At 38.6% G+C, this 11,004-nt stretch overlaps 1 protein-coding gene across 1 annotated transcript in view; it reads left to right on the top strand.

Annotated features, from left to right (window-relative positions):
• The window catches only part of LOC108794545 (nuclear receptor subfamily 5 group A member 2), a 75,963-nt gene that overhangs the window by 36,927 nt on the left and 28,032 nt on the right, over positions 1 to 11,004 (top strand). The window lies entirely within an intron of this gene.

Below are 11,004 nucleotides of genomic sequence, written 5' to 3'. Positions count from 1 at the left end.
TCCATTTAACCAAGCAGTATTGCAGATGTTAGTGAAATGATTTGTCACACTAGAGTTTGAATTTTATTACTAAAGCTAAACATTTTTTTAACTCAATGCAGGACTGTTATTTAACAGTTATTTCGCTTAACATTTACTATGTTATTTAACCAATTATAACAAATAACTATAATGAAAAAACTACTTTTTGCTTATGGATTACTTATGTGCATTATGTGCATTGCTGTGAAGCAGAAGTGTGAATCTTTCCTAATTTTTTTCTTTACAGCCTTTGAGGCTTTTCTACATGTTTGGGACATGCTTTTGAACACGTCTTATCAATGAGCTGCAATCTTTCATCTAAAAAATATAGATCTATTAACTAGATTGATCAATAAGAAATGCTATATTTGTTTTATGTTTTACAGGTTGAAGTTCAAGCATACAAGCTGGGGACTGTTTTGTTGGGTTGCTTATAATACACTGACTATTTCGGGACAGGAATTCCTATTGTGAGGAAGATGTTCCAGGCAGTGTTTGATTGTCTGCCTATTATTAAAGCACTAATATCAGTTTGTAACGCATTAGCTTTTAAAGAAATGCGGAACTACTCCCTCTTAGAAATACATATTTGCCAAAAAAAACTAATAAGGAGGAAAATAAAAAGCTATCAATCTTTTCCCAAAAAATCTTCTTTTCCCAACATGTGCATAGAGAAATCATGTGAAGAGATACATGAGCTGGAATTATGCACTCAGAACGGATGCATGCATTTCCATTCTTCAGGGAAAACTGCTGTTGTACTTTTTTGAATGACTACAGAGTAGGATACATGGCATCCCTTTAGATGTGTGCACAATCTGCTATTATTGTATCTATTTATACATATATTTATCTCTTGCATTTATATCTACTGCAGTGACTGCTGGCTGCTTTTTACTGCTTTATGACTATTTTTCTGCATGTTCAAAATAATGACAGGGATACCAAATTTCTCATCTGTTATTCAAGCAAAGACAGTCAACTGCTGCTGTATACTGTATATTAGCCTCAGGCTAATGTGTGTAGGCATTGGGAGCTTGATTGAGGAGTGAATAAAAAGACATTGTTGTTGGTCATGGCTACTCCGGTTCATGCAAATGATGATATTGATTTAAGCATTGCTTGCAATGCTTGGATGAACATTGGGCCATGTAGATCTTCTTCAGAGGACACAGAACTATGTATAAGCACCTGTAGAAAAATGTAAGTGGACACCAGATGTAAATTTTTTGTAGAGAGAACAGAAGACTATCATCAAGCATGCACTGCTATCATACATCAACCAGGTTGAAAAAAGAATGAGTTGCATCAGGGGGTTCCAGTGACAAATTCAAAGACAGGAAGATGTAGCTCCTATCTATGATAAAATAAATAATCTTGGACTCCTAAACCCTAGGGGTAGCACTGTTGTTTTCATTACACTTACCCAAACGCATAAGACAATTCTTCTGACAATACATAAGAACATTCCATAAACAGTAATGAGTCTGACTTTTTTGAAATTTCTGCTAGCCCAAAAAATACATGTAGCAGGGCCAGATAATATTGCAACAATGCCTTTAAGTGGACTAAGTTAGCTCTTAAACCCCTTGATCTCTACAGCCGCATGTGACCACGGTGGAGAGACCTCCTATTATTACAAAAGCCAATGGCCTGGTGAGAGGGGAACTTTCCAGTTTTCTTCGGTGAAGTGCATTCTTAACATACTGTCTTCCTATGAAGGAAATAGAGGTGAATTGGGAAGTTCAGTTACCAACCAAAGTTGTGGCTGTTAAGACCAACCCAGGGAATGGAAGAGATCTCCCTGCCAGTAGTGCAGATACCACAAAGATTCAGTATTGACCAAACCTACCTCACTTCACCCACAACTAAGAAAAAAAGTTTGCCTAAAATTCTACTTAAATTGTTCTTTACATCAGGCAACATGTGTTCCATAAATAGTGTCTATTTATTTATCAATTATTATTATTAAATCTGAGCTAATAGTTTCTCAAATCTTTCAGATCTTTTCAGACAAAGCATTGTTATGTCATAATTAAAAGTGTAGTATAATGCTTTTGTTTGTAAATTATAATGATATGCCTATGTATAAGCTCATGGTAGGAAGCCAGTTTTGTCAGGTCTGGACATCAGTCAATCAGGCAGCGGATGAAGGAATGTTGGATGAATATTCACTGTGCAAGTCAGACATTTTCAGGAGACTATGCTATGCACTGCATGTATGTTAAGGTAAAACAGATGTGTATTGCCAATTGGATTGTTTTCTAATGAACAACCTTGGTTCCCTAGATGGATAGATTTTCTTGGTAAATCTAAATACAAAATATATTTTAGTAACACTACTCTGCAAAATCTACTTGACCAAGTCATCCAAATGTCTGTTGATATCTTTAGGCACATTTGCACTTGAAGTGGAACTGATTACACAAGATATTTCTGGAGAAGTTGTCATAGTGTGCAAAAATGCACAATTAAGGTCCAGGCTTTGCCTCGTCGCTCCTTTGCAGCTATGCCATTCTTTCTTGGCCTTCTTACTAGTCCAGTGACTTCTATCTTCAACCATTGGTCAGCTCAACCCCAGCTTGTACTTACTTGTACGTATTCTGGAATTGTACACTTTACTTTACGTCAAGCAGTCAATGTGCAATTTAAAAAAAAAACTGCAAAGCAAGCAGTATTTGCTGAGCTGTGTCTTTAACTAAGTGGGATTCCTTTGCCATATCTTAAATGCTTTTTTGTAAAGCATACATTGTGTGTGTGTGTCATCATATATATTGCATAGCTGACTGCCATATGATGGCTGTAGTTAATTTTAAGATTTTGTCTGTCTCTGAGTACTAAAAGTAATGTCTTCTGACTCCATTATATAGCATTCAACACTATGGAATATTTTTTCTCTTCCAGACAAGCATAAACTGCTGTTTATATACTTAACAAGTGCCTAATATTTGTCTGAATAATTGATTGGACAATGAGGCACTCATAATTAGTTCCTAGTCAGACTGGTGAAGCAGCCTTTCAGTCTCCAAGCTGTTTTAATTTATTAGTAATATATATAAGGCAAATTCATCTTGAGGTTAACAGAGAAGCTTTTTTAATTTATTCCGGGGGGAAAATTAGGGATTACAGCGGTGTGAACAAGACAGACTCCGTCTTCTCAAAGCATCTGAGCATCTTAAATTCTCATACATTGGATATTAGGCAATGCATCCTAAGGGGCCAAATAGCTTTTTAATAACTGCTTTGCTTTTAAGCAAATGTTTGTTTTATTTTATTTAACTGTATAATATAATACTGATATTTTTTGTAGCTATAATATCATGTAACTGTGCACTTATACAGTGAATGACCAAGGCCTACATAAAACACTATGCCCACAGCCGGCTAAATAAGAGTTATACACTCAATGTTAATTTCTGAGAGATAAGGTAGTACACACGTGCAATTTTCATATTTTTACCAATAATGCATTGCACTGGTACTGCAACACACCTGTCAAACCTAGCAACAGTAAAAAGATGAAGACTGAACTTTTAATGTATATTGGGGTGTTTCAATACATATTGGTTGATGCTTGCAATATTTTCTTTCTGCAAAATGCATTAAGTCCCACAACTATTCAGGGGATGCAGTTTTCTCCATTTGAATGCATTGCTTTTGCAATGTGCCATATGTGCTGACCTGCAGTGCATCATGGAAGCCATGAAGACATGCATTAGCATTTCTCCTGAAAGGCCTGTGCCCAGTAAATTCACATTAGCAGTCCACATTATTGGTTTAGACATAGCATGGGAAAGCATAGTGGGAGGAGTAATTTAGAAGGTGCTGGATACTATAATATCATGATATTATGGTCACTGTACAGCATAAACCTCTTGAGCTGAGCATTACTTGGCTTATGCATGGATTATATACAATGATTTTACCCAGCATTTTGAAACACTGTATAAAGTCATGTCCCTCCTATGAGATCTGTAATGCAGTCATGGTAAAAGACAGCTGAAAGAAAAACTGTCCACTAGAGCACTAGAGAGATTGACAAAACCGTGCCTGGCACCCAGATTTGCCGAGCTCTGTTTTAAATAGATATAAATATGCAAAGTAGCTAGATCTCGAACATACTAAATTGTAATAATGTTTATAATTGATTATTATAATTATATTCTGCAATTAAAATATGTCTTGCAGCTATGCCTGAGGATGTAAGATGGAGGAAAAAAAAAATCTATAGATGTCATAATTTAAGAGAAAAAAGTGCTATAATTGTATGATGTGAGAATGCGGTCGGTGGGGAGAAGAGGAGGTCAAAGGTGACAGTAATGAAGTTCTCCTTGCAGTTCTTATATGAGGCCAGATCAATTTCCTTGCTTTAGGTTATTGATCTCACATCCATTGGCCTATCTTTTCCTGGATTGACTGGCGTGTGAAATATGGGGTGGATGAATTTCTGACCCCGAACATCATAAAAGAGAGAGTGGGTGACAGGGTGTCCTGATCTATTGTGGGTCTGATATTGGCGCTTACTGAGATTCGGTTCGCTGGGCATGAAATAAGAAGATGGGAGTTAAGGCAGAGGGTTGGTGGGTCAGAATACGGCCAGCACAGATCGGACACTTCAAATAGACAATCCCTCACAGCTTGCTAACAGATCAATATCATAAACAAAGTATCAGTGGCATTTCCTTTGCTAATTAGGTGTAATTGGGATTAATGTACTAATTTAAAAAAAACCTTGAGGTCCAGTTGACTTTAATTTTTTTTTGTACATTAGCTTGCTTTGTTTTGTGTGTTTCTCATATTTTAGAGGTCATTACAGCAGTTGCACATAGCAACCAATCAAGTTCAATCCGTAATGCAGCTTGCAATAGATTATTATAAATGAACATGGCAGGCACACACACTTAGATACTGTAAAGGTTCCCAAAAGCAGAATGATAGGGTGTCAACGGGGGTGACTGTGAAGAAGATCTTACAAGGCCTATAGGATATCCACAAAATAGAAAGACTATCAAGTCCAATGGAATTTTTTGGCTGATTGCTTTGTGTTCTGCTAAGTTAGTGTGTCCTGTCAAATTGAGAATCACTCATAGATGATTAATATAGGATATTAACATGGATGTATTTATGCCTAGATCAGGGGAAGTCACATTTCTTGATATAGAGAGCCTCAAGTGCAGCCCCTGACATTGCCAAAGAGCCACACATAATATTCAATGAATGTAATGCTACAGTAAGCTGTTAAAGGCTACAGACATGCAACAAGAGATGGTAAGAGATTGCAAACATGCTGTAGAGGTTGCCTCGGGAGACAGTCAAGGACTATTATTTTGCTTCAAAATGATCCTTTATTAAAGATCAGTGGGGAAAACAAAACAGAAAAACAGAAAAGGGATGGACATCACAGAAAGAAAGAAAGAAAGAAAGAAAGAAAGAAAGAAAGAAAGAAAGAAAGAAAGAAAGAAAGAAACCATTTAACTACTGGAAGCCTGTCTGAAGAATACCTTTTCTTCAGCCAGCTTGAGTAAGAACCATAACAAGCCACTGTCTGCAGGGGTCCTGAGGGCTGCACAGTAACTGCCAAAGGGCCACAGGTTGGGCACCAGGACTCCAGATAAGTGTATCATTTGTCAGTTACATTAGTCTAAAGTGTATTTTCACTTTTGCAACCAGATTGAGACAACCCCTATTTTATATTTGTTGCATGTTTCTCATTCACATAGCATAACTTTTTGTTTTTTTTTGTTCTTTGTACTGTGTTTTGCTCTGGAATTCACGGGTCAGGGATTTGGCTTTACAGGTTAATGTTAACATAATTTACTGTGTCTGTAATGTGCTGGTAGATCACATTATCAATTGTAAACTAGATTTGAACAATGCCTGTACTAACAAAGGGTTAAAGATCTAGAAGCATTGCATGTTAATGAGAAGAAGCTCAGTTTGTCCAGTCTTTCCATGGGGGCAGCCAGAGTTTCCTTTCACTTGGAAATTGAGAGAAAAGCTACAAAGACACACCCTAAGGGCTCATTCACACTGGAATTGTCCCGCACGTACAGCTCCGTGCTGCGTGCAAGGCCGTACCGAGCAGCTCCCGGGAAGGACAGGTGCTGTGTGTGTTTAGTATGCAGCCCCTATCCTTCTCTACATGGCCGTACGCCCCCCTACACTCACCCGCCCTGCACGTCCGTGCGGGTGAGCGTAGCCGTACGCTGGCAGGATGGATCCTGTCTGCGTCCGAGCCAGGAAACGCACCCCTACGGACCTGCACTTGAGGTGAGCATAGGGGGTGTACAGCCGCATAGTCCCAAAGAGAAGGACGGGGGCTGCATACTAATCACATGCAGCACCTGTCCTTTCCGGAAGCTGCCCCATACGGCCCTGCACGCAGCATGAAGCTGTACGTGCGGGACGATTCCAGTGTGAATGAGGGCTAAAGGTAAGAAAAATTATTTAAATTATGTTTGGGTATGCCGTGTGAATGGGACAACATAACAAACATATAAAGGGGTTTTCTGAAATTTGACTGCAAGGATATTTGCTAACCTGAAACTTTACTTTTAAAAAACCCAGCATTTTTAACATGTTTGCAGGTAATAACTGAAATTGCACGGTTACATCAGTAAACCTTTTCCTGTGTGTATTCATCTGTGTGTCTACTCACTTGCTAGCCCACAACATACACTTAAGTCAAGCAATGAACTCTCCTGAGCTTTGCTAAAAGCAGTAGCGGTTTCTCCCGTTGTCTTCCTTTTGTACAGCAAAGACAAGTGTGAGTTGTAGAAGAGAGTGTGTTAGAATGAAATTCTTTCACCTCTGATCCCATAACACAGGAAGGAAAGGCTGCTGTATACAGGAAGAATCTGCTATATCCCTTCAACACCACTGCTTTAACCTCATTACATCACACCTATTTAGCAAAAAAAAAAAAAGTGATATGTATAACGCTCATTGCTTTACTGATCAGCTGTATGATTGCCGCTTATTATGACAAGAGCGCACTTAATGAAATATTGCCTTTGTCAGCTGTTTGACTGCTGCCATATCCACATAAATATGCGATTGATGTGTCACTGCTGTATTAACATTGCTTTCAAATCCCACCACCGCTGCTTTCACAACACGGCTGTATAATGCTATGCTTCTGGTTCCACACATTCAATTATTGCCTCTGTATTGACACTGCAATATAATCATTGTACCATGGCTCTGTTCATACAAGTGTATGTTTACTGCACCTCTCTGTCAGCACCACTAGATAACACAGTGTTGGGTAATCTGTTGGCTTCCAGCTACTGAGGAACCACAGGTCCCACTATGCCAAACCAGGTGCTTCCTGATTAACAACTGCTCTGCTGTCATATATACACATCTGCTGTGTACAGCAGTGTAACCATCATATTGTAACAGCAATAAGTCAACATAGCTCAATTTATTTGCACTGAGAATTAATTTTCACGGTACTGCACCGTACACTTTAGTACCGTTAAAAACATTTTTATTATGTAATCAAGTGTTTACCAAACAAGCATGTGCAAATCTTGTGTCTAAAAACATAGAAATAATGATGCACAAATACTAAATATCTTGAGCATCCATATGCCTACACTCACTCCATTATTAAATGATGAACGAGATGCATATGCTTGCTGTTTTCCTAAATTATTTATACGTTTACAAATAATGGAGATAAATGTAATAAGCAAGGATCCAAGGAAACAATATGACATTGGTTAGACAATGCAGATTGTAATCAGTCCGTGCCATTGTCACATTATTCATCTCTTTGCATTTCAATTGTTTTTTTGGGTATGGTGTGTATTTCCACTTTTACGGTCAACTCTAAATATTTGTTATGTGTTCCCATTCACACAGCATAACAAAAAATAGTTTTCTAGAAAATATTTCATGCCTTTCTGTTTCTTTGGAGCAGGCCTTTGGGTGGACTGTAAACTAATCCTAACATGTTCAAAGTGAAAATGCAGGGGGACAAAGTGGGGACAGACAGAGTTTCCCTCATTAAAGGTGCCCATACACCTTACGATTATCGGACTAAACTTTTCGTCCGATGATCGAACCGTCGTACGATTTTCGTACGACGGCCCCATCCTGCCCCGATTATCGCAAGGTTCAATCAGCGGTAGTTAGAAAAAAACACCTGGACGACTTGCGGTAATTGACCGCAATTATTTTCGTTTGCGCATGCGCAGTGTTAATCGTACGACATTTGACGGACGGAAACGCCACCAACCATGCGAACATCGTACGATCAACCAAAGTTTTCAAACATGCTTGACCGTCAAAAGTCGTACGATTGTACAGTACTATCGGTCGGGCACTCTATTCACACGTTACGATTGTCGTACGAAAAGTCGATCGCATACGATTATCGTACGATAATCGTAAGGTGTATGGGCACCTTAACATACACAGCAGAACACAAGCCTGTAGGTCTTTAACCCTTTGTTACGAGAGGCAAATCTAGTTTACAACTGATAATGAGATCTGTCAGCACAGTACAGACTGGGTTCATTACAGTAAATATAACTTCTTACATCCTCTTCTTAACATTTCATAGAGGGGAGTCTAGGTAGGTTTTTTTCATACTATATTAAATAGATAAATGAACATTACATATTTATATGTATAATCACCACGCCGTTGATTTATCTAGATAGTACTGTATAATGTGAAAATAGGAGATCCTGGCTCTGGCATACTGCCAGTACCAGGAGCTTGAAATCCAGGTTTCACCTGGAGCACCATCTTCTGGTAAATTCTGGTACTGCAATTCCTTCACTCAGATGTACTGCAGTGATGCTGTATCAGGGTTACTCAACAAGCATATAATGTGCAAAGTGAAGTAGACCATAAATATCTGATCAGTTAATCACTGCATGTGGGTGGGTGTGAATGGACGTTAGCACGTTGAATTAGTGAGTTTTACGTAATTCATTTGGGTGGAGTGCAGCTTCTCAAGTGCTTCCACTTGTACTCTCAAGTGCTTCAATTTTTTAAGTAATCTAAAATGACAGCAGTTTCTTTTACATAATGTAAATTCATAGAGCCTAAGCTGTAAATGAAAGGGCCACTATACACAAATTATACTTTTTTTTATGAACTGGATGAAGTAATGAGGTGTTAATAGCATTAATTGATACTCATGTAAGAAGATCAACACAATAGAAGATAACTAAAATCAAGGTAGCACAATGGGGAAGAACAGTTTCCTGCATACAGCTGACGTCCTGTGAAATAGAAGATCACCAACTCTCATTTTGTTCACTCTTTTTGCCTCTGGTGAACGTTATTAGTTGCTCTGTTAATTCAAAGAACATTGACCTTTACTTATTACTAAATTCATTTTTCCATGATAGTTGTCCTTTAAAGAGAACTAGTATAAACATGCTTAAAGCCTGACTCTGGGCTCCAGGCTATGTTTGGAAAAAATGGCCTCCAGCAGCAGTGAAAAAATAGCTGCTTGCCTGAGTAATTCTTTTTCACCACTAAATAAAGCATAAAATACACACAGTGAGGAAAAGGGGAAGACTGAAGGAGGGGAATGGGGGTCTGGAGTTGGGCTAGTCTAACAAAAGTGCTGTAGTGCCCTTGTAGATTTCCACTAATTCTATACCCAGTGTGAACCCAGCATAACGTTAGGAGGGAGCTAACCGTAACATGAAGAGAAGTCAAGGCTTTGCGTACAACCCGGGCCTAGGATCCTAGGGGCTCCATAGGGATTGATTTGAAGATTAAAACAGTACCTACAGGCATCACAAGATGCGTGTCCTTTAGCACCATTATCTTATGCACTTTGTAGGCCATGGCAGGTTCATTTTAATGCCTATCCTATGTTATTTGTTTGTTTTGTGGTATGGTGGGATTTAAAGTGTATTTTCACATTTGCAGTCAAATTTGACAAAACCCCTCTATATGTTTGTTATGTGTTCCCACTGTCCAGATCTTTAACCCTTTGTTAGGACAGACAAATCTAGTTTACAGCTGATATTGAGATCTGCCAGTACACTGGCACATCTCACTACACACTGGGTCAGTACACTGACCCAGTGCCAGTACTGGGTTAATTACAGTAAACATGAACTCCCAGCCCCCTCCTTAATATTACATAGTAAGTGGGGCGGGAAGAATTCCAATTTTTGAGTTTTCAAAAAAGAGCCACGTAAAGTGTAAGCAGCAATTTTTAAATATGTTTTCAAGTTCTGCTACATGAATGGGAATATGTAACAAATATAAAGTAGCTATTATCCCAATATGGCTGCAAAAGTGAAAATACCCTTTAAATTCTTAGTATAGAAGTACTGTTCTGGCTATTCGGGTACAAGATCTGTGCAGTCATTAAAATACCTATAATGTCAAAATGGAAGAACACAAACCTTTCAACACAATTATGAGAACGGAGGTGTTACATTCACAGACATGTTCTATTTAAATGATGATTAATGTATGGCAGCTGATGAGAGCTAGCAGCATTTTTTGACACTGCATTTTTCTTGTGTGTTTACCAAAGTTTTTGCTCTTTCATGGAAACAGGACGTCTTTAATCATTAACAATGCTGCCCCTGAGAACACTCACCCCATTAACAATACTACTCCTGTATGATCGCCGTTCCTGTACATGGCAGCAGTATCAAGCATTCACATCTCTTTACGTGCCAAGATAATTCTGCCTCCATCCTATAATTAATGAGGCTTGAGTATATTATAGGGGGAGAGGGGACCAACTCAGGTTCCCATAGAATAGCAGCTCGTTGGACAGTTCTTTAACCCCTTTCTTGCCTGGAGGAATTATTGATCCAAAATTAGGAAGGTGTTTTATAAAAGAGCTGATGTCCCTAGAGAGTAACCAAACTGATTAGACAATAGGATATGGCAGGTGGTTCTCATGTATTGCCCACAGCAGAGGTGGGCAACTCCGGCCCTCAAGCTGTTGTGGAACTACAAGTCCCATGAGGTTTACAAGACTGACAG

Source organism: Nanorana parkeri, unplaced genomic scaffold, assembly GCF_000935625.1.
Source record: "Nanorana parkeri isolate BGI_ZX_2015 unplaced genomic scaffold, ASM93562v1 scaffold865, whole genome shotgun sequence".
Classification (NCBI taxonomy): Eukaryota; Metazoa; Chordata; class Amphibia; order Anura; family Dicroglossidae; genus Nanorana; species Nanorana parkeri.
Note: the sequence above shows the minus strand (reverse complement) of the source record. Positions and strands in the feature narration are given on the sequence as shown.